This window comes from Sapajus apella, unplaced genomic scaffold (assembly GCF_009761245.1).
Source record: "Sapajus apella isolate SASKATOON/1434 unplaced genomic scaffold, GSC_monkey_1.0 scaffold6, whole genome shotgun sequence".
In the NCBI taxonomy this organism is placed as follows: Eukaryota; Metazoa; Chordata; class Mammalia; order Primates; family Cebidae; genus Sapajus; species Sapajus apella.
In genome coordinates this window covers 22,467,017-22,487,563 of record NW_022436946.1, presented here as the reverse complement: position 1 = coordinate 22,487,563, position 20,547 = coordinate 22,467,017, and the positions used below count along the sequence as shown (strand labels likewise).

Genomic DNA, 20,547 nt, shown 5'->3' with positions numbered 1-20,547 from the left:
GGATGGTGCTATGACCACACTTATGTAGAAAAGAAGACATGATTGACACTGGCATTGAAAAGATGGGAGAACAGAGTGGTCAGGGCAACCAGAAAAATATGTGTGGAGCATGCTACTTTGAGAAGAGTCATTACCTATTGGATGACATAGCTAACCCAAGATTATCTTGCTGTGATGGATTCAGTGTTACAGTTATCATTACTGCAATCCTCATCCTTGTCTGTGGTGTCCTGCTGGCACTGTCCATTGGCTGGTCCCTTGAAATCCAGAAGGCTATAGAGCCATATGATGTGGCTTATAAAGACCACCTTCTGGTTTGAGATTAGATCTTAAGAAGTGAAATGTAAAACATTCAGCACAATAAGCAACAATAAGGTCAATAATGCAAAGTCTTTAAATTTATAATTTCCTTCACAAACTCATTTTTATTTATGGCAGTGATCTAAAATTTTCAGAAAAAGCATATATTTTGAGTTATTTCTTGTAATTCTGGTAATGAATTTTCTCTGTGGGTATTTTCATTGATTAATCAATGAAATTAATCAACTGGAGAATTACAATTTTATGGTATTAAATTTACCTATATATTCACATGGTATGTCTTCTTATTTAATTAGGCTGCCTTTCTAAATATCAATATTTTTTTTTTCCCAAAGATCTGGCACATCCTTTGCTGGATTTGTTCCTAGGTGTTTGATATTTTTATGCTATTGTCAAAGGTATCTTTTAAAGCATGTTTGCTTATTATTTCTTGTTAGTGTATAGAACCACAATGAATTTCTTTGCAATGATCTTATGTTCACTTATCTTGCTTTATTCTTTGATCATTTCTGACAATTTTTCTGGAGATTAATTTTTAAGCAGATAATTATATCATGTGAATATAATGACATCAATTTCCTCTTTTCCAAATTTTTTGCCTTAATTATATGTATCTTGTTTTATGGTACTAGCTAGGATCTTTGGTACCGTAAGTATAGAAACAGTAATAAATGGCTGTGTTAGTGTGTTCTCATGCTGCTAATAAAGACATACCTGAGACTGGGTAATTTATAAAGGAGAGAGAGGTTTAACTAGCTCACAGTTCCACATGGGCTGAAGAGGCCTCACAATCATGGTGGAAGGTGAAGTAGGAGCAAAGGCATGACTTAACATGGCAGGAGGCAAGAGAAGTGCTGAGCAAAATGGGGAAAAAACATCCCTTATAAAACCATCAGATCTCATGAGAACTCACTATCATGAGTTCAGCATGAGGGTAACTGCCCTCATGATTTAATTACTTCCCACAGGGTCCCTCCCATGACACGTGGGGATTATGGGAACTACAATTCAATATGATATTTGGCTGGGGACACAGCCAAACCATATCACTGGCTATTAATAAATTAAGAATACATGAGAACTTTCTTATTTTAATACAGTATATCCACTAAAAGTATCCAGAGTAAGCAGCATATTTTATGATTGATTAGAAACATTTAGTTTAAAATTAGAACCAAACATGGAGGCATATTGTCACTACTTTTATTCAATATTGTGCTGAAGGTTCTACAGGGAAACAAAGAAAATAAAAGTTAAAAGATTGAAATGGAAGCAAAACTGGTTATCATTTTAGATGCTATATTGATATGACTATCTACCAAAAACCTTAAGGATCTGCAGATAACTTATGGATACTAGAGTTAGGAAATATTGTTACATAATAAAAAGTCAACTTATAAGGCATGCCAATACACCAGTAACAAACAAAATATGGTTTTAAAAGATACATTATCATAATTAGAAAACAGTTAATGTATCTGTCAAAAATCTCTAACAAGAATTATATCTTTTTGAAGAAAGCAATAAATTCTTAGTCAGAAAAATTAAACAAGGCCTAAGTCAACTAAGAAATTGATGTTAACAGATGTTATTAAGAGAACTTGTTATCTAAAACATGTCCGTTTTCCCCTAGTTGATTGATAGGATCATATAATACCAATCAAAATCTCACAGGTGTATTTTTTGAACTTTACTATATGATTTTTAGTTTTGTACATAAGTGTCAAAGGCCAATGATAGCCGTAACACAAAGTGAGTTAACAGGCTGTACCAGACATTTATATTTAAACATAACACTTAGTATATGTATCTGCCTCAGGGATAGACCACCTAAAGAAACAGACATGGTAAAGTAACATGGTGCATTAAAATCACCAGATAAATGATGGATTATTCAATAAATAGTGCTAAGACAAATGGTTAAGTCTATGAAAAGAAAATAAATTGAGTCACGATGTTACATCACAAAATATTATTTGACAATGGATTTGTGGCTTAACATGAAGGGCAAAACTTTAAAACAGTTAAAAGGAAGATTAGGATAAATTATTTTTGAGTCTCAAATAAAGAAGGAGTTTTACACAATAAAATTAAAAAATTGTATAACACAAATAGGAACATTAATCTAACAGACTTTATGAAATGTAAAAATTTATATTCATCAAAAGATAATTTTTTTAAAGTACAAATATGGAAGAGTAGCTTTAAATGTGTAACAACAAAGGATTAATATCCAGAGTATCTCAGTGTTCCTACAAATCAATAAAAAAAGTAACAGCTTAATAAAAAACTATCAAAGACATAAATAAGCAATGGGTAGCTCACAAATATAGAAAATATATTCAGTCTTATTAGTAAAGCAATGGAATATTAATAAAAATACTTGAATTACTATGTTCCCATTCATATTTTTAAGATATTAAAAAGTCTGATGAAACTAAATGTTGAAACGGATATGGAGCAACATTAAGTCTTTGGCAGGTAGGATTACATATTTGTGCAATCACTTTGGGAAACATTGTAATGTTATGCAGAAATATTAAAGACAATAGGTTTTTACAATCTGGGATCTTTTATCATAGGGATAGAATTTCTTCCATGTTTTCCAGTGTGTGTGTATTCATAGAGATATTTGTAATATCAAAAACCTAGAAATTACATGAATTATGAAATTGTGACATATTTATTCAATGGATTGCTATAGATGAGTCAAAATGAATGAACTGTAGCTTCAAACAACATAAATCATTCTTAACATAGTGCTAAGTAAAAGAAGACATTCACAAAATACATGAAAGAAACATTTACTCACATAATTGTAAAACATGCAAAATAAAGCAATTTTATTTAGTGATGCATGCATAGTAATGAAACTAGAATGAAAAGCAAGGAAATAATAACAAAATTCAGAATAGTAGTTAACCCTGAGTGCAAGAAAAAAGTAGTTCCAAGATAGAACTGGCTTTAGTGACAGCTGATAAAACTGGATTTCAGGGTTCAAAGTACATGTTTGATTCGTGATTTTCCCCCATATGTCTGCTTTCCTCTGTCTTGGCTTCAATCTCAGACAGGCTCTTCATTTGTGGGGAACCACCCGCATTTCCAGACTTATCAACCTCAGAAAAATAAGAACATCTGTTTTTTTTCAGTTAACTTAAGTGAAATTCCAGACACCACTCCCCTCATTCCACATTGGGTCTTAGGTTCACCCTCCAGTGATGTTGGGAATGTGTAATCACTACTAGATCTAGACCATGTGTCAGATGCTTAAGCTGAATTGTAGGGTAAATCTCATCAGTCCATACAGCAGGATGAAGGATTCAGGTCTTCCAAAGGAAAGTTAAGGCTTTGTTATCAAAAGAATGAGATACTGATGCTGAGATGCCCAAACCATAGTACGTTCTTCAGTCTCAAAGCAAACAATAACTATCTTTGAACCAAGGGTCAAGCAACCCTTAAATAGTGATTGATAATATGGAGAGTCTCTAAGATGACTAGTTGAGTTCTGACCAGAAATTAGCAGGTGGGAGGAAAGACCACTACCTATATTTAACAAGACACCATGCCACTGTGCAATACCCTCTGGAAAGTCTGACTCAATTGGAACAAGTTATGGGTAAAATTTATACCAACTTATTACTGAGGAAGCTGAGACTTCGTTAAAGATCCAAGAACCATCCTCCCCCCCAAATTCTTACCATTTATGTGGTTTTTACTGTAAGAAAGGAAACCAAATTGGATGCTCTCAGGTAACAGAACTAAATTATGGGGTCAGATTTGAATTAAAAATTCATATTTGGAGAACTGGAGCTGATAGAGCCTCTACAAGTGGAATTCCTGTTAAGCACAGGCCCAAGGAGTGTACACCGCTAATAAGAAGGGCTCTGGGTGGAGACTTTCAGAATGGGGGACTGGGGCTCAGCCAGACAGCTGGGACCACTTAGACACCACTTCTAGCTTTCCTCGTCTCTCTTATCCACATAGAACAGGGATAGAAAAGAAAAAAAAAAAAAAAACATTAAGCATAATGTTTTAACTTTAAACTTAATGCCCAGAGATTTGTTCAGTGAAAATACCACATACTGGTTTGTTTTGGTCATGCTGGGGTGTGTGTGTGTGTGTGTGTGTGTGTGTGTGTGTGTATTTATCCCTGGGACTGCCTAACTCTGGAAATCTACAGGTAAAAAATATCCTGTTTTAGATATATATATATATATATATACACACACACACACACACATACACTCTATATATATCTCTATAAAAAAAAATAAATTATATATAAATATATTTGATAGTAATATCTTAGGGTAGTCTATTATATATTTGTTATTTTAATATATGAATATATTATTAAATATTAGTTATAGTAATACATATTAATACATATTATGTGATAATATAACTAATAATATATTAATATATTAGATATTAATATGTATGTATTATATATTATATATTAAAGATATATATTTTATTTTAAGATATAACTAACAAATTAATATATAAATATATATAAGGTTTATATACTAGTATATAATGAATATATTAAAATGTATTGTGATATTTTTTACCTGTAGATTTGCAGAGTTAGGCAGTCCTAGGGAAAATTTTATAGCTCAACACTGTTAAGGTATTGATTGCCTTCTTCTAATATTTTCTTGGCTTTACATCTTGAGGTAGCAAACAGTTGTCCTGGCTTAAAGTATCACATCCTCGTAGCACAAAATCTGAAAGGAAAGGAAGTGAGTTGAGGGCTCTTAATAGGGTAGATTCATCTATTATAAACTTATGTTAGTGGTACCAAGACACTTTCAGTGTAGTTATGAGACATCTTAACCCTCAACTGACACCTCAACTGTTTAAATGTTTTTAAACAAGGAATTATACTACAACTGTGTATTTCCACACATGGATTTGGAGTACAAAATGGGGCAAAGTTCACTTGTTCTGCATTATAGTTGGCAGAGGATGGAGGTCAAAGTTCCTTGGGTGGCAGGAAATCATACAGAAATAGTAATCAGCGAGGCTGGGCATTCTGTGGTGTATTAGTTCATTTTCTGTTGCGTATGATGTATTACCTAATACTGGATAATTTATAAAGGAAAGGAATTTGTTTCTTATAGTTATGAAAGCTGAGAAGCCTCAGGTTGAGTGAGTGCATCTGGCTGAGGGTCTTCTTGCTGGTGGGGACACTCTGCAGAGCCCCAAGGATGCTGAAGGCATCATATGATGAGCTGGCTAGTTCAGGTCTCTGTTTTCTTTTTCTTTCTTTTTCTTTTTTCTTTTTTTTTTTTTTTGAGATGGAGTTTCGCTCTTGTTACCCAGGCTGGAGTCCAATGGCGCGATCTCGGCTCACCGCACCCCCCACCTCCTGGGTTCAAGCAATTCTCCTGCCTCAGTCTCCCGAGTAGCTGGGACTACAGGCGCCCGCCACCATGCCCAGCTAATTTTTGTATTTTTAGTAGATACAGGGTTTCATCTTGTTGACCAGGATGATCTCGATCTCTTGACCTCACGATCCACCCGCCTCGACCTCCCAAAGTGCCGGGATTATAGGCGTGAGCCACCGCGCCCGGCCCAGGTTTCTCTTTTCTTATAAGGCCACTAGTTCCATTCCCATGATAACCCATGAATCCGTTAATCTATGAATGGATTAATTCATTCTTGGGGGCAAACACTTATGACTCAATCACCTTTAAAATGGCCCATGTCTCAATACTGCTACATTGGGGATTAAACTTCAACATGAAATTTGGAGGGAACAAAAATTCAAACCATAGCATGTAGGACAGCAAAAACATATAATTGACTGAAAAGGAGCCTCGTACAATAGGGGTGTCTACTATGGATTCTTTATTTTATTTACATAAGTGATGCCTACATATATTACTATGAAACATTTTAAAAATAGAGAAATACAGACTAAAAACTGAAAGCGTACATTCACATCTCTCTCTTGTTTAATTATTCAACACAAAATTCATCATTGTTGAGAGCTTAGCATGTGCACTTGTTGGCCTTTCCTACGAATTTGTATTAGAAGTAAACGAATTATAATACAAAATGTGAGCATGCCATTTGTATATTCCTGCAATATGCTTGGTTTTAGCTTAACAATATGAGTGAGATATCTTCTCCTATGTGTCATACAAATTTGCCTTATTCTCTAGTTGCTTCTTAGTACATCATATTAGAAATATTCCAATATGTGTAAGACATACTGTTTATCTCTTTTTATTGTACGTAAAAATATAAAAAGCCACTTTGCGCACATATAACCTTGTGCTCCTCTGTTTTTCTGTGGAGTAGACATTCAGAAGTGAATTACTAATTGAGGTGTATGCTCCTTTAATATTTTAAGAATTTGCCCTTTTACTTTCTAGAACATTATTATTAATGCATTTTTCTACTAACAGTGCATGACAGGACTTGTTTTTCCTCTTTTTGTCAAAACTAGGTATCTTTTAAATAGTTTACAGTATATTTGATTAAAAACTATATGTAGGGGTTGAGAGGCAAGGGGAGGGAGAACATTAGTACAAATACCTAATGCGTGTGGAGCTTAAAAGCTAGCTGATGGGTTGATAGGGGCAGCAAACCACCATGGCATGTGTATACCTATGAAACAAACCTGAACATTCTGCACATGTATCCCAGAACTTAAGGTAAAAATTTTAAAAAAGAAAAAAACCATTATATGTAATTTTTATGTAATATGTGTTTTCCCGACTATTAGTGATATTGGGCATCTTTTAATATCTCATTTGTTTTTGAATTGCTCTTTATCTCCTTTACTTATTCTTCAATTACATTAAACTTTTCTTATTAATATTTAGGATTATTTAAATATTCTAGATAATACATCTTTCTATAGTCTACTCATCATTTTTTCTCCAGACTGTCCTTTGCTCTTTGACTTTATAGTGTTTTGGACAACATTTTAAATTCGTATGTAGGCATTTTTCAAATCATTAAATTTATAGTGATTGGGCTTTGCATCTAGCTTAGTAAGTCTTCTGAATAAAAAAAAAATGGCTTAATTTTATAAATGGGTAGATACTGTTATTATCTCCATTTTATACATATCCAAATTTAGGCTAAGTGAGATTAAATAATTTTTCCAAGGTGACACAGCCAATTAGTGTCAAGATGAAATCTGAACACAAGCACTCTGGCTCCAGAATACATGCTCTTAACTGTATTCTAATTCTTTAATATTCTAAATTCCAGTATTAATATGAGTCTTTTTTGTACTATCTAATCTCTTCATTACTCTATTCTTATGGTAATATATGCTGTTTTAATTGCCATGAATTTATACACCATGTTGACATCCGGTAGGGCGTATTTCCTCTTATTTATTTAGATCTTTTCTTGTCTATTTATTTTCATTTTATCTTTCAAATGAACTTTAAAGTTGGTTTGTCAAGTTTCATGAAAATCCCGCTGTGATTATCTGACTTTATACATTTATTTAGGAAAATTAATGTCCTTAAAATATTAGAGTATTTTTGCATAGGAACATAATCTATACGTTGATTTTGATTTTTAAAAAATAGTCCTTAATAATGTTTCCACTTTTCTGTTACAGTGTTGCATTTTTCTTAAAGTTTTATGTCCAGGTATTCCAGAATATTTGTTTCAATTATAAACAACATATTTTCCAATTATTTATTGCTATGTATAAAAACTAAAACTAGTTGATTTTTGTCTCTATCACATACTGAATGCTTTTATAAATTCTAATTCTCATTGTTATTTCATATGTTAAATTTCTTTCTTTCTTTTTTTTTTTTTTTTTTTTTTTTTGAGACAGAGTTTCGCTCTTGTTACCCAGGCTGGAGTGTAATGGCGTGATCTCGGCTCACCGCAACCTCCGCCTCCTGGGTTCAGGCAATTCTCCTGCCTCAGCCTCCTGAGTAGCTGGGATTACAGGCACGTGCCACCATACCCAGCTAATTTTTTGTATTTTTAGTAGAGATAGGGTTTCACCATGTTGACCAGGATGGTCTCGATCTCTTGACCTCATGATCCACCCACCTCGGCCTCCCAAAGTGCTGGGATTACAGGCTTGAGCCACCGCGCCCGGCTAAATTTCTTTTACAAATATAGAATTAAAAGCCTTTTATACTTCCTTTAGATATGAAGTATATAAAATAGTTACAGAAATGAATAACCAAAGGAAGAAGGCAAAGAGAAGAACTATAATGTTCACTGAATCTACCCATCAAAGTAACTACGTTTTATGTATTTTGAGCTGTTTCATCTGCCTTTGAAACAATTTCCTTCACTTCAGTGGTTTTTCTCTTCACTATCTTTTCTTGACTTTCTCTTTTCCTTTTGCATGAAAATTACAGTAAAAATGATATCTCAATTTACATTATAATGATCATCTCAAATATTGCTTAAGAAACTCAGGTGTGGCTGATACATTGAAAACATTAGCATTGTGCAATGATTTCTTTCATCATGTTTTGTCAATCTTGGCATCTTTGAAAACAAAAACTTCATACTATAAATGTCACTGATGGCCTGGGACAATCTAAAGGATATTTTATTTGAAATGCACACACACAATTCCTAAAGTGTGAGAGACAAAATCAGCGAAGCAACAAACTGCCATTTTAGATAAATGTCTGGCGTTTTAGATAAATGCCCCATTTTGGCCAAAAGCATCTCACCAGAAGACAGAACTTAGCATATTAGCAGGTTTTACTGGTAAACAAAAATATTCTACTTTTGTAGAATGCTTCACAATTGATAGTGCTCCCATACATGGTTAATATTGTTTTTAAAATTTTCATCACTATCTAGTGCTGTGTGACATAGGCAGGATTTAGTAATTCTGTGTTATGGATGAGACAGCAAATCTACTAGTCTGAGTTAACCAGGCATGGAGATGAATGAGCCACAAAGTTGGAACAAAATGTAGATCTGACTGCACCTCAAGTGTAGTTTTCACCCCTCTGAAGAGGCTTAGAAAAATCAGTCTTCAGTGGGAGATTAAATTAGAAATATTTTAGAAGAAATTAAGATAACATGCAGTTCCTGATAAAAGGAATCTTTATATCATACGTCTCACAATTGATTGAAATTGTACACAATATATGGAAATAGTACCATTTCCTGGCTTAAAGTCTGACAACTAAATTAGGGAACAAGTGCTTGACAAGTTCTCTTGAACATTGAGTGGATTCCTAGCTTGGGCTGCAAAAGATATATATGCCAAAAGAAGAAAGTTTTCTGGGTTTTGGAAAGACTCCCTACCCCCTCCCCCTTTTCCAAAAGCAATTTTAAGTAACGTGAAACATTTTATAATATTCAAGTATATTTTATAATTTTTTCACAATATTTAGCATCTATAAAGCTCAAAGGGAGGTAAATAAGATGAAGCTCTTCCTATCAAATTGATATTCTAGAGCATAACTGATATATACTGCTAAGCAAACATATAAGTGAAAATCAGATTAGTGCTGATTGTATGTAAGTATAGAGGAAACTTACTAGAGGGGCATTTAGTTAGAGAAAGCATCATGAAACATTAAAATGCAAGCTGGTATTGCAGAAACTGCAGGTTTGACCTATTTATTTAATTCCCCTGGCTGACAATGATCTCTTCCCACTTTAGTTCTGGTGTTTCATTTTTTCACTTAATGCATTTTGAAAAACTCTTACATTTCAATTAGGAAACATGGATATCTCTTATTGAACTTTCAGCATATGTCACCAATTTTTTAAGATTAGTCATTTCTTGTTCATAGTTATATCCCTACTGTATGTCTGTGGTTATTCACTAGTTTTTGCTCATAAAAGGTCATTTATCCAGGTAATTTTGCATATTTGAATTATAGTTTTATATTGTTACAGGTAAACATTATTTTTCTTACGTAGATTCTTAGATACTTGCGGAGTCACATCATATATTCTGATGTTCTTTCAGTTTCTAATGCAGGGCTTTGCAAATTATGAATGGCTCAGAAATGTTCTCGATTGCATGAGAGTGCTGTGGATAGGCAGATGAATTTAAGCAAAGGAAATGAGAGATGTAGCGTAAGTCCAGGAAGAAATTCAAACTGAAACACATAGAATCTTTTTATTAAGGAGTAGTTGGATATCTTCTGTAGTTCTCCAGTGTCAGCTAGTGAAAACTCCATCTTTCTAGTTATTCAATTTAAAATCTTTGGCTCCTCTCTTTCTTTTCATATCCTACTTCAGTTATTCAGGAAATCTTGTCAGCCCTATATGCAAAATAATTCTCTAATAGAAGAGACGCTTTTTGCACCATTTTCACTGTTACCACCATACCCCAAGGGAAAATCTTATGGTGCCTGTAAGAATCACCCCACTTCTAACTTTGCTCTCTTTCTCATATAAGTAAAGCCCACATGATGACCAGAGTCATCTTTTCAAAACTAGTCAGATCATGTTGCTCCTAACTCAACTCGTACAATGGCTTGGCATCTCTCCCATAGCAAACTTTAGGTATATATATTGCTTGTGAAGTCGTGTATGTTGGTATATATATTGCTCATGAAACCCTACAAATTCTGGCTCTTGCAGTCTCTCTGACCTTCTCTGATCTTCCCCTTTCACACTGACCTCCTTACTGTTCCTCAAATACTAGATGCACACTCATGACTCATGATTTTTAAAGCATCATTTCCCATTTGATAAGAATTCTCTTTCCCCAAATAGTTGCTTGTTCCATCTTCACACTTGCTTATGGCTTTTTTTCATATGTCACTTTCTCTGACTGTCAGGATATAATCTTAATTCTTTACATAATTTCCACCCATTCAATAATCTCTACCCCTCTTACATTGCTTTAATTTTTTCCTCATAGCAGTAATCTCCATCTGACATATTGTTACTTGTCTGCTTCCCTGCCTTACAGTGGGAGCTGCATGATGGTGGAGCTCTGTTTTTCTTCACTGCTGTATCCCTAAGACTCAGGATAGAGGATCTTAGTAAGCAATAAAAAACGTTTTTAGTTATTTGAATAAATGAATGCATGCATGAGTAAAACATAAATGCATAAATAAACAAAAAACATTGATGGAGATTTCAAATGCCAAACGGAGTTTTGTTTTGGCATGAAAATCACCAAGAACCCACTGCAGATACCTGAGGGAGGGAATAGAGATTATCTTCAGTCAAAAAATTGGATAAATCTGAGGAAGACAAGGAAGAGTAAAGAAAGGACTGCTTTAATCCAATCTGAGATCAGGTTTAAAGAAATAGTTATGGCAATGAATAAAATGTTATGATTTTCACATGGGAGAAAATGTGAGTTGGCCGGATTAACTATAGTGGGTGGATGAAAGTGGTGTTTCATATACATTCCCAATACTGAGATCAAGAACTGGAAAATGTGGGGCCACTCACAACAAGGAGAACTTGGGAAGTTCCATTTGTTTGGGGAAAATGACACTGTTGTGAATGAGAGTGAGGTGGGCAGCTGTGGCTTATTGATAACTTTTTCTTTAGTCATTTCAAACCCACAGTACTGTTTACTGCAATGACTTAGTAAAGGGTAAATGGACCCACTGTTAAAAGACTTTCCCTTTTAAACCACGTTCTTATTTTTTATGCTTTAAATTGCCCCTCCACATATCAGGCAGCTGCCATTTGATCTGTATACTAGCCAGCAGAGAAGTGGCTCTGTACAGATCCAAATTAGCTTAGAGTATGTTCCTGCTGGGTCAAAAGGGGTCGCAAAACTAATAAATGAATCCCGAGGTTCTCTGTGGCTCTACCTCATTAGCTGTGTCCCCATTTTAGGATTCTGCTTTCATAAGCAGCACATTGCCATAATGGACTCCAAAATCTGACATTTTTCCAGAGAGAGAGAGTAAGAAAAGACAGATAGAAAGATTGGGAAAGAGAAAGAGGGAGAGAGAGGAAGGGAGAGAGAAGACAGACAGAGAGAGAAAGAGAGAAAGAGAGAGAAATAGAGAAGGAAAAAGAAGACAGAGAGATTGAGAGAGAGGTAGGAAGATCTCTATATTGGCTTATTGCTTTGAGGTCTTGCACTGGATTAGAACCCCTGGTAACTTCTGCTGTGTACTTTAGGGTTTCTGAAAGTTTAGATACCTGGGAAATACATGTTAGCACCATCTATTTATTTTATTTTATTTTTTAAACATTTTAAATTAATATATTATTATTATTATTATTATTAGAGACAGAATCCCATGCCACTGCACTCCAGAGGTGTTTCCCAGGTTGGAGTGCAGTGCCACGATCTCGGCTCACTGTCATTTCTGCCTCCCAGGTTCAAGTGATTATCGTGCCTCAGCCTCCTAAGTAGCTGGGACCACAGGCACATGCCACCATGCTGAGTTAATTTTTGTATTTTAGTAGAGATAGGGTTTTACCATGTTGGCCAGGCTAGTCTTGAACTCCTGGCCTCAAGTGATCCATCTGCCTCAGCCTTCTGAATTGCTGGGATTACAGGAGTGAGCCACTGTACCCAGCTAACAACATCAGTACAATAATAAAATCAGGACCTCTATAAGTTAATAGAATAAAGTTATACCACTCACCTACCCTCCAAAACTATTAAAATCCCCACTAGTAAAATGTCTGGGAGGATTGAAGTATCTAGATTTTTTGGATTTAAGCTATTAAAAGACCATACCCATTTGCAAAGTGCCTGAATTTTCTGGGCAGGTGTATCTCTTTTTTTCCACGCCTCCGTTTCCCCCCACCCCCACCACCGAGATGAAGTTTGCCTCTTGTTGCCCAGGCTGGAGTGCAATGGTGCGATCTCAGCTCACGACAACCTCCGCCTCCCAGGTTCAAGTGATTATCCTGAGTAGCTGGGATTACAGGCATGTGCCACCACACCCGGCTAATTTTATATTTTTAGTAAAGACGGGGTTTTTCCATGTTGGTCAGGCTGGTCTCGAACTCCTGACCTCAGATGATCCACCTGCTTTGGCCTCCCAAAGTGCTGGGATTATAGGCATGAGCCACCTTGCCCAGCCTTTTTTTTGGTGCAATCTCAGCTCACTGAAACCTCCACCTCCCAGGTTCAAGCGATACTCCTGCCTCAGTCTCCTGAATAGCTGGGATTACAGGCACTTGCCACCATGCTTGGCTAATTTTTGTATTTTAGTAGAGACAGGGTTTCACATGTTGGCCAGGCTGGTCTCAAACTCCTGACCTCAGGCGGTCCGCCTGTCTTGGCCTCCCAAAATGTTGGGATTACAGGCATGAACCACCATGCCCAACGGGGGTATCTCTTTAAGATTATCATGCCTGAAATCCCAGGCGGATTAGCCAGGTGGACGCTTGTAATCCCAGCTACTCAGGAGGCTGAGGCAGCAGAATTGCTTTAGCGCAGGAGGCAGAGGCTGCAGTGAACTCAGATCCTGGCACTGCGCTCCAGCCTGGGTGACAGAGCAAGACTCTGTCTCAAAAAAAGAAAAAAAATGATTCTAATTAGTTCTAATGAGCCAAAGCTTTAAACTTCTCCTTATTTTGCCTTCTCCCTTCTTTGCGTTTTCCCTCTTTTGGTGTTAAATGTATAGCTGGGAGTTAAACTTGAAACAGACAATGTGGGTAAGCACTTAAACAGCTCCGCTATTCCTCCATGGACAGAATGAGTGAGCAACTTCCATCAGCCCTTAGTTTACCTAAGTGAATAAAACTGCTCCCATGCTGGCATTTGATACAGGAATGGGAAATTAAACTAATTTTTAAGAGGTGGAGTAGTATCTCTTTCTCATCTGGGAAAAAATCGGTAAGAATCGCATTGGTAAAAGTAACAAATCCAAGTCAAAGTAGCTCGGGCAAAAGTGAATATTTACTGGAGAAATGCCTTATTATCAAGTTTGATTAAAGCAGTACATGAATGAATAATTAGCTCCTAGAAGGGCACGACATCATGGCTTCCAGGAATAGCTGGAACCAGGGACATCAACAGGGTCAGGACTCTCTCCCACTGAACCCGCATTCTCTATCTCGGTCTACTGTCTGTGCTCTCTCTGTTTTTCAGTTTCTTTCTTTCTTTCTTTTTTTTTTTTCTTACTCAAGGGCAGCTTCCTGCCCTGCTTCCTCCAGCACCTGCATTTTACCTCTTGCTGCTCCCACTACCATGGATGTACTAGCTACTTCTAAGTCCAGTTTGAAAAACCCTGGAGAAAGATTCGGAGTCACTTTTTAGGTTATAGGCTTACCTTTGGTATATTCAGGCAACATCAAGAGGCTACATGGGGGATTGTGCACTATACTTCATAGATGAGGAAACTGAGGCACAGAGAAGATAAATGACTTGTCCAAGATCATTCAGTTACTATAATATTATTTGATCAGTGTCTAGAGAGGCTATTAAATATTAGTTATTGTTAAACCTGTAATCATTAAAAAGCCATTTGGAAAGAGCTTGAAGTAGAGAACAGCAAAATCAGGGGTAATATACCATATTCAATAAGTTATATACTACCATCTAGTGATAGTCTAGAGAACTGCAGTGTTATACATTAAATATGTATTTAATATTTGAAGTTTTGTTTTTCTTGATGTAATCTATAAAAATATATCATAAATTGGCAATAAATGTATAACCACATATTTACATATTTTATGGTCCCAATAAGAGAACAGCGGCCACTTAAAGCGTCATTTCAATTAGTGTTTTCGGAACTTACCTTTTTAATGTTGATGTCACAATAACTTTGTAATTTAGAAAATTTGGGATAAATTCTCTTGCATAAAATATTCATTTGCTCTCATATTATGGTATGAAATAGACCAGATGTCAAGGTTCGCAACAGATAGTCTGGTATGTGAGTCTTTCTCCTAGGAGACAAATAGGTGCTCCTGAGAATGAAGCAAAACATAGTTAACTAAGTGGTCTCGTTCGCCTAGCATCTGGCAGGTATGCTTGCTTATTCCAGGGCCAGCCCCGAGAGCTGTGCTGCCACTTTGGTACTAGGATTTTTAAAAAGGGATTCACAGTGCTCTAAGCTGGCAGTCAGCCTGGTTCTGAATCCACTTCATTCTGTACCCACCAAATGTTTTAATACAAGGTAGCCATGTTCCCCTTTCTCCTTTTATAGATGTGTGACTTACGACAGCAGGATTCCAGCATTTACCAAGTCTACATAGCACAGCATAATCTTAATTGGAGGGATACCTGACTTATATATTGAAAAAATATACCTGGCTTATATATCGAAAAATTGAGCACTCAACCATGAATATTTTAAATACTAAATTTAGTTCCACATTACTTGATATTTAATATAAACTGACATTGACATTGCAGATATAATATTTCATAGTGCATGTGATCTATAAACTTGTACTGGGAGCCCTAGACATGTACAAATGTTTTTTACATATCTTTAGAAAATTCATATCATGACCCATATTTTGGAATCTGGCTAATATTTAGAAATCCTCAGTTAATTTGATGAAGTTTTTCAAATCTTGATATGATCAACAAGGGAAAACATCAAGAGAAAAGAGGTAACTTGAACATATTTTCTTCTCTTGATGTAACAATATTTCCTGGTGCCTGGAAATACTATTCTACCACTCCTCAGGTGAGAAAGAGTTGCTATTTTACCTTGTTAAAAATTAGTTTAATTTCCCTTTTCTGTATCAAATGCCACCATGAGAGGAATTTATAGTCACATTGTAAACTAGGGCTAATGAAAGCAATCCATTGAGTGGTAGGATTTAAATTTAGATATATTTTGAATATAAATCACAGTTTTACTGAGGTAAAAGAGTTTTTTAAATGGATTCTTAAAATATAAAATGTATACATGCAGTCATTAATATATTTTCTTTAGTATAGGTGTGCCGGTGATATATTTTAAGTATATCTGGAATATTTATTGAAATCATCTGGGTTCTTAGCAGTTATTTAAAAATGTACCACATTAATGACAATTCTAAGAATGTTTTACTGGAATATGGAAAGCAACAGCCCTTGCAATATTGCTCCCTGCATCATCTCATTCCTTCCTTCCAGAGTAATCCGGAGGTAACCTAGAAATCTCCTGAGATTCATCAAGAATCGACACTCGCACACACAAGGCTCAAGATCTGGGGTAGCGTGAAAGACTGGCATTTGGTCATAGTCCCCTGATGGAGGAAAGTATACTGGTGGGTTTTCCTGCATCCAAGCAGGATGCAGGATTTCTGGGCTTCCTGTAGGCATATTTCCATGGGCTTGCATATTATAACAGAGTGAACACTATTATTCACCATTTCTTCATGGCAAGACATTCTTGGCAGTAACCAGGAATAGCTTTTCAAATTATTCAGATATGCTAAGAGATAAATAGCTCAGGTGTTGTTAGAGCATTATTCAAGCAGATATACTTCAGGCAAGGGTATGTCTGCTCATCTTCACCATACTGTAAATGGTTTTCCTCCCCAAGATCTAATGCAGTGGAATCATCTTTCCCAGGTCAGCCTGGGGAAGCTGTGCCTGGGCTTGTTTATTTGGAAGCACAACAGCCTCTATGAAACTTCTACCTCAGGGCTAACCTATAAAAGGAGAGATGAATCTCCCATGCCCACAGGACCCTGGCCCTTAGCTGAGCTGGATTTACGATGAAAATCAGATAAAACCAGAAAGTCTTGTTTCACAGAGCCTGTCTAGAGTGATTTAAAGAAGGAAATGGGGAGGAGAAGACATACTTTAATCCATTTTACGGACCAAATCTCTGGTTCCATGTAGTCTTTTTAGCCCCTCCATGGAGGGCCATTCCAATGAGTGAACTTTTCAAATGGATGCCTTCTGATGGGACCCCTAATACGGATGAAATCCCCCACCCTCGCCCTGTGGACCTTGCATGAGAAGCAACTCCAGATTGCCATGTTCTCTACATACAATTCCCACATGTTCTTCAGTCATCAGTTCCCTGCTGAAAACACACAGAACCAACACCTGCCGGAGAACTTGCCACTATACATTTACACACACCTATCCAAGCTTTCCGCAGGACCACCGATTTCTGTTCCACTCTATTACTTCTTCTCTCACTTTCCTCTCATTTGGCATCTGGATTCCTTTCTAAATGTGTCATTTACCAAGAAGTGAACCCACCACACCTCTTCCTCTTTCTCACCCTCTTCCTCACTGGGCAGTGCTGCCAGTGGAGAGACCAGCCTTTCTGTTACACTGCTGTTTCCACTCCCCGAGCCTGAGATTGGGATTTCTGCAACCTTCAGTGACCATGCTTTCTACATCTACCCTTCTTTCTAGGGCTGAGTATAAGACAAATCTTGGGTAAAAAGCCAGCTTTTGAAAATAAAACATAAATCACAGGAAGAGACAGAGGAGGCTTAATAACCCCAGGAGACATGAGCGGAAGAGGCCCTCTTAGGTCCCCACTTTCTCCTCACAGCTCCACTCATAAATCCAGGACTTGGGAGATGGATGTTATAAGAACACTTGACAATCTGAAGCAGGGCACACTGAAGAGAAGAGGCATGAACCTGTGGCAGGGTCAAGAGGGATGAGTGGTCACGTGGAGTTGAGAACAGAGGAGAGAAGAGAGAGTGAGCCAAGAGGGAACGTTTGCTTATTGCCTGCTAGTCACAATGCTTGGTGGCCCTAAGACCTTAGCCAAGAGGCCCTGGATCCCTTGATGATTTGGGCATGATTCGTATATGGCAGAAAAAAGTATTTCTGATACTTTTGTTATAGGTTAGAAGATGTAATTTAAACCTAAATCATATTATTGTTTTACATATTCATCTGGCCTCCTAGTGAATGTGATGAGGAAAGAGATGTTCAATACGGAACTCCATTACCCTGCCTTCTACAGCGTGTAGTCCCTTCTATAGTGTGGACATATAGTTATATGTCTACATCTGTGCAACACTGTATCAATCACATGCCATCAGTCTCCTCTGGGGCTCATCCAGTGCACGTCATGAAGAAGAAAATTGGATAACTACATTTCCAGCATGTTTTCTTCAGCCTTAATGCATGGCCATGAGAGACCACTACTAACATTTACCGATCCTTTCCTAGCCCTGATCTCCACAAAGCCAGAGCTTTTGGGGACATACATATCTGAGAAATAAATGAAGAGCAACACATTTCCAGAGATTCCTGAACAACGCAAGTTTCTACTTATGTCTTTTATATTCTGATTTCTTCTGACAACTGATATAGTAGAATCTGCACAACCTTGTGAAACAGCCAGTATCATTAGTTACCTACATAATATATTCCATTAATCTGTTTTGCATGGTCTCAGGTCCAGGTATTTTTGGGCAGATTATAGCAGTAACATATTTGTTCCAAAGCTGAGAAACATGTATCTGAAGACCTGTATAGAATTCCCTGGAAGTATTTCATCTGCTAAGGTCATCTGCAGAACACCAGGCTACATTATTTATTCTGAATGGGAAAGGCCCCACCATTAAGGACATCAAATAAATTCGGTTTCCCTATCCCATTTTCTCACTTTCACTTCCATGTTTAATATTGTGGTTTTTTGGCTGGGCAAGGTGGCTCACTCCTGTAATCCCAACACTTTGGGAGGCTGAGGCAGGTGGATCATCTGTGGGTCAGGAGTTCCAGACCAGACTGTCCAACATAGCAAAACCTCGTCTCTACTAAAAATACAAAAATCAGCTGGGCATGGTGGCATGTGCTTGTAGTACCAGCTACTCTGGAGGCTGAGGTAGGAGAATGGCTTGAACCCAGGAGGCAGAGGTTGCAGTGAGCCCTGATTGTGCCACTGCAGTCCAGCCTGGGCAGACTCCGTCTCAAACAAAAACAAAAACTAATAATATTTTTAATGAAAAATAATCTTCTTTACAAATTAATTTTTGCTTTCTGCATTTGGTTGCATAGCTGCATCATTTTTTCCCAATCTGGGATTATTCATCAATATTTTATTCTAGCATTTTTATATTTACATGTTTTCATTAACTCATTAATATGGGTTTCTCTTTTCTTTTTAAAAACTTTTCCATTTTGTGCTATGGTGTAGAATGTATTTCTCTGAGGTAGTGGTCTACCTTGATGTTTAGTCACTTAGCCCAATTCATTATTCTAAAGTCAAACTGATGTAAAATTATATACCAAATTATTTCAAATGCTTGGGTCAATTTCTTGTCTTCTTTTCTTCTTCTATTTATCTGTTTGTTTTTAAACTATTAACAAATGTCTTGTTTACTTTTCTAGCTTCTTTCTTTGTTTTTTGTTTGTTTAGTGGCAGGCTTTCACTCTACCACTGAGGCTGGAATGCAATTATAGTTCACTGCAATCTCAAACTCCTGGTCTCAAGTGATCCTCCTGCCTTGGCCTCCCAAGTAACTGGATTGCAGGCATGAGCCATTACATCTGGCTCCTCTTTCTTTATTTTTCTCAAATATAGAAAAGTCTTTAATTTTCTTTTCTTTTTTTTTCCCAGAAACACCTTGCCTTTCTAAATTCTCTCATAGGCACTGACAGCTCTTTACTTGATATCTTGGATTTTCTAGATAAATAATCTTATTGCTTATATCTAATAATAAATTTGACTATTTTTTTCATAATTATACTCTATATTTCCTTTCTCCTTCCATTCCCCCAGCCTTCTATCCCCGTTTCTCTTTTTCTCTTTCTCTCCCTCTCTCTCTTTTCTAGGTTAAAACTTTCTAAACAATGCTGAAAAAGACTAGGTAATGGTGCAGTCTCATTTATATCACATTCTTCATGACTCTAATGGAAATAGTGGAGTTCGATTTTGCTTTTGTTTTTCAATTAAACATAAATAGTTGCTATTGGATTGACTTACTAATATACTATTTGGGCCAAAGCAGGTTAGGATGATAGCCTGTGAACAATCCTCCATGCACTTTCATAAGATGGGTGTAAGGTAAGATTGAGAACTCCCTTTGCCCTTCTTCACCCATCATCTACCCTTCATTAGGCTAGGCTTGCCTGTATACCTTGCCAAGTAGAACTTCACAATGTTTCCAGATCTTTCTGAAAACTGTCCATTGGCTTTCCAGGTGGGTTAGTAAATATCTGGGTGGTTTGCCATTCATTCATTAAGTTTAATCTCATCAGTATCATGTCTTCCAGAAATTGTTTGAAGTCACTCTTCTCTGATTTCCCTTAACTTTTTGGTAGGTCTTTTGAATTTCGATGAGAACTAAGTAAAAAAAAATCAGCTCAGCCAACCAATTTGAAACAGTTCCTTTAAAAATAAAAATTGTCATTTTTAATTTGCAAATGTTAAAACATAAATCCTC

The 20,547-nt window shown here is 36.5% G+C and overlaps 1 long non-coding RNA gene across 1 annotated transcript; it reads left to right on the top strand.

Annotated features, from left to right (window-relative positions):
- Window positions 1-5,862: 5,862 nt before the first annotated feature.
- On the top strand, window positions 5,863-19,005 carry LOC116549034. The gene is made up of 3 exons (XR_004267678.1): window positions 5,863-6,107; window positions 15,364-15,367; window positions 18,994-19,005. It is a non-coding gene; the product is annotated as an uncharacterized LOC116549034 (long non-coding RNA).
- Window positions 19,006-20,547: the final 1,542 nt, after the last annotated feature.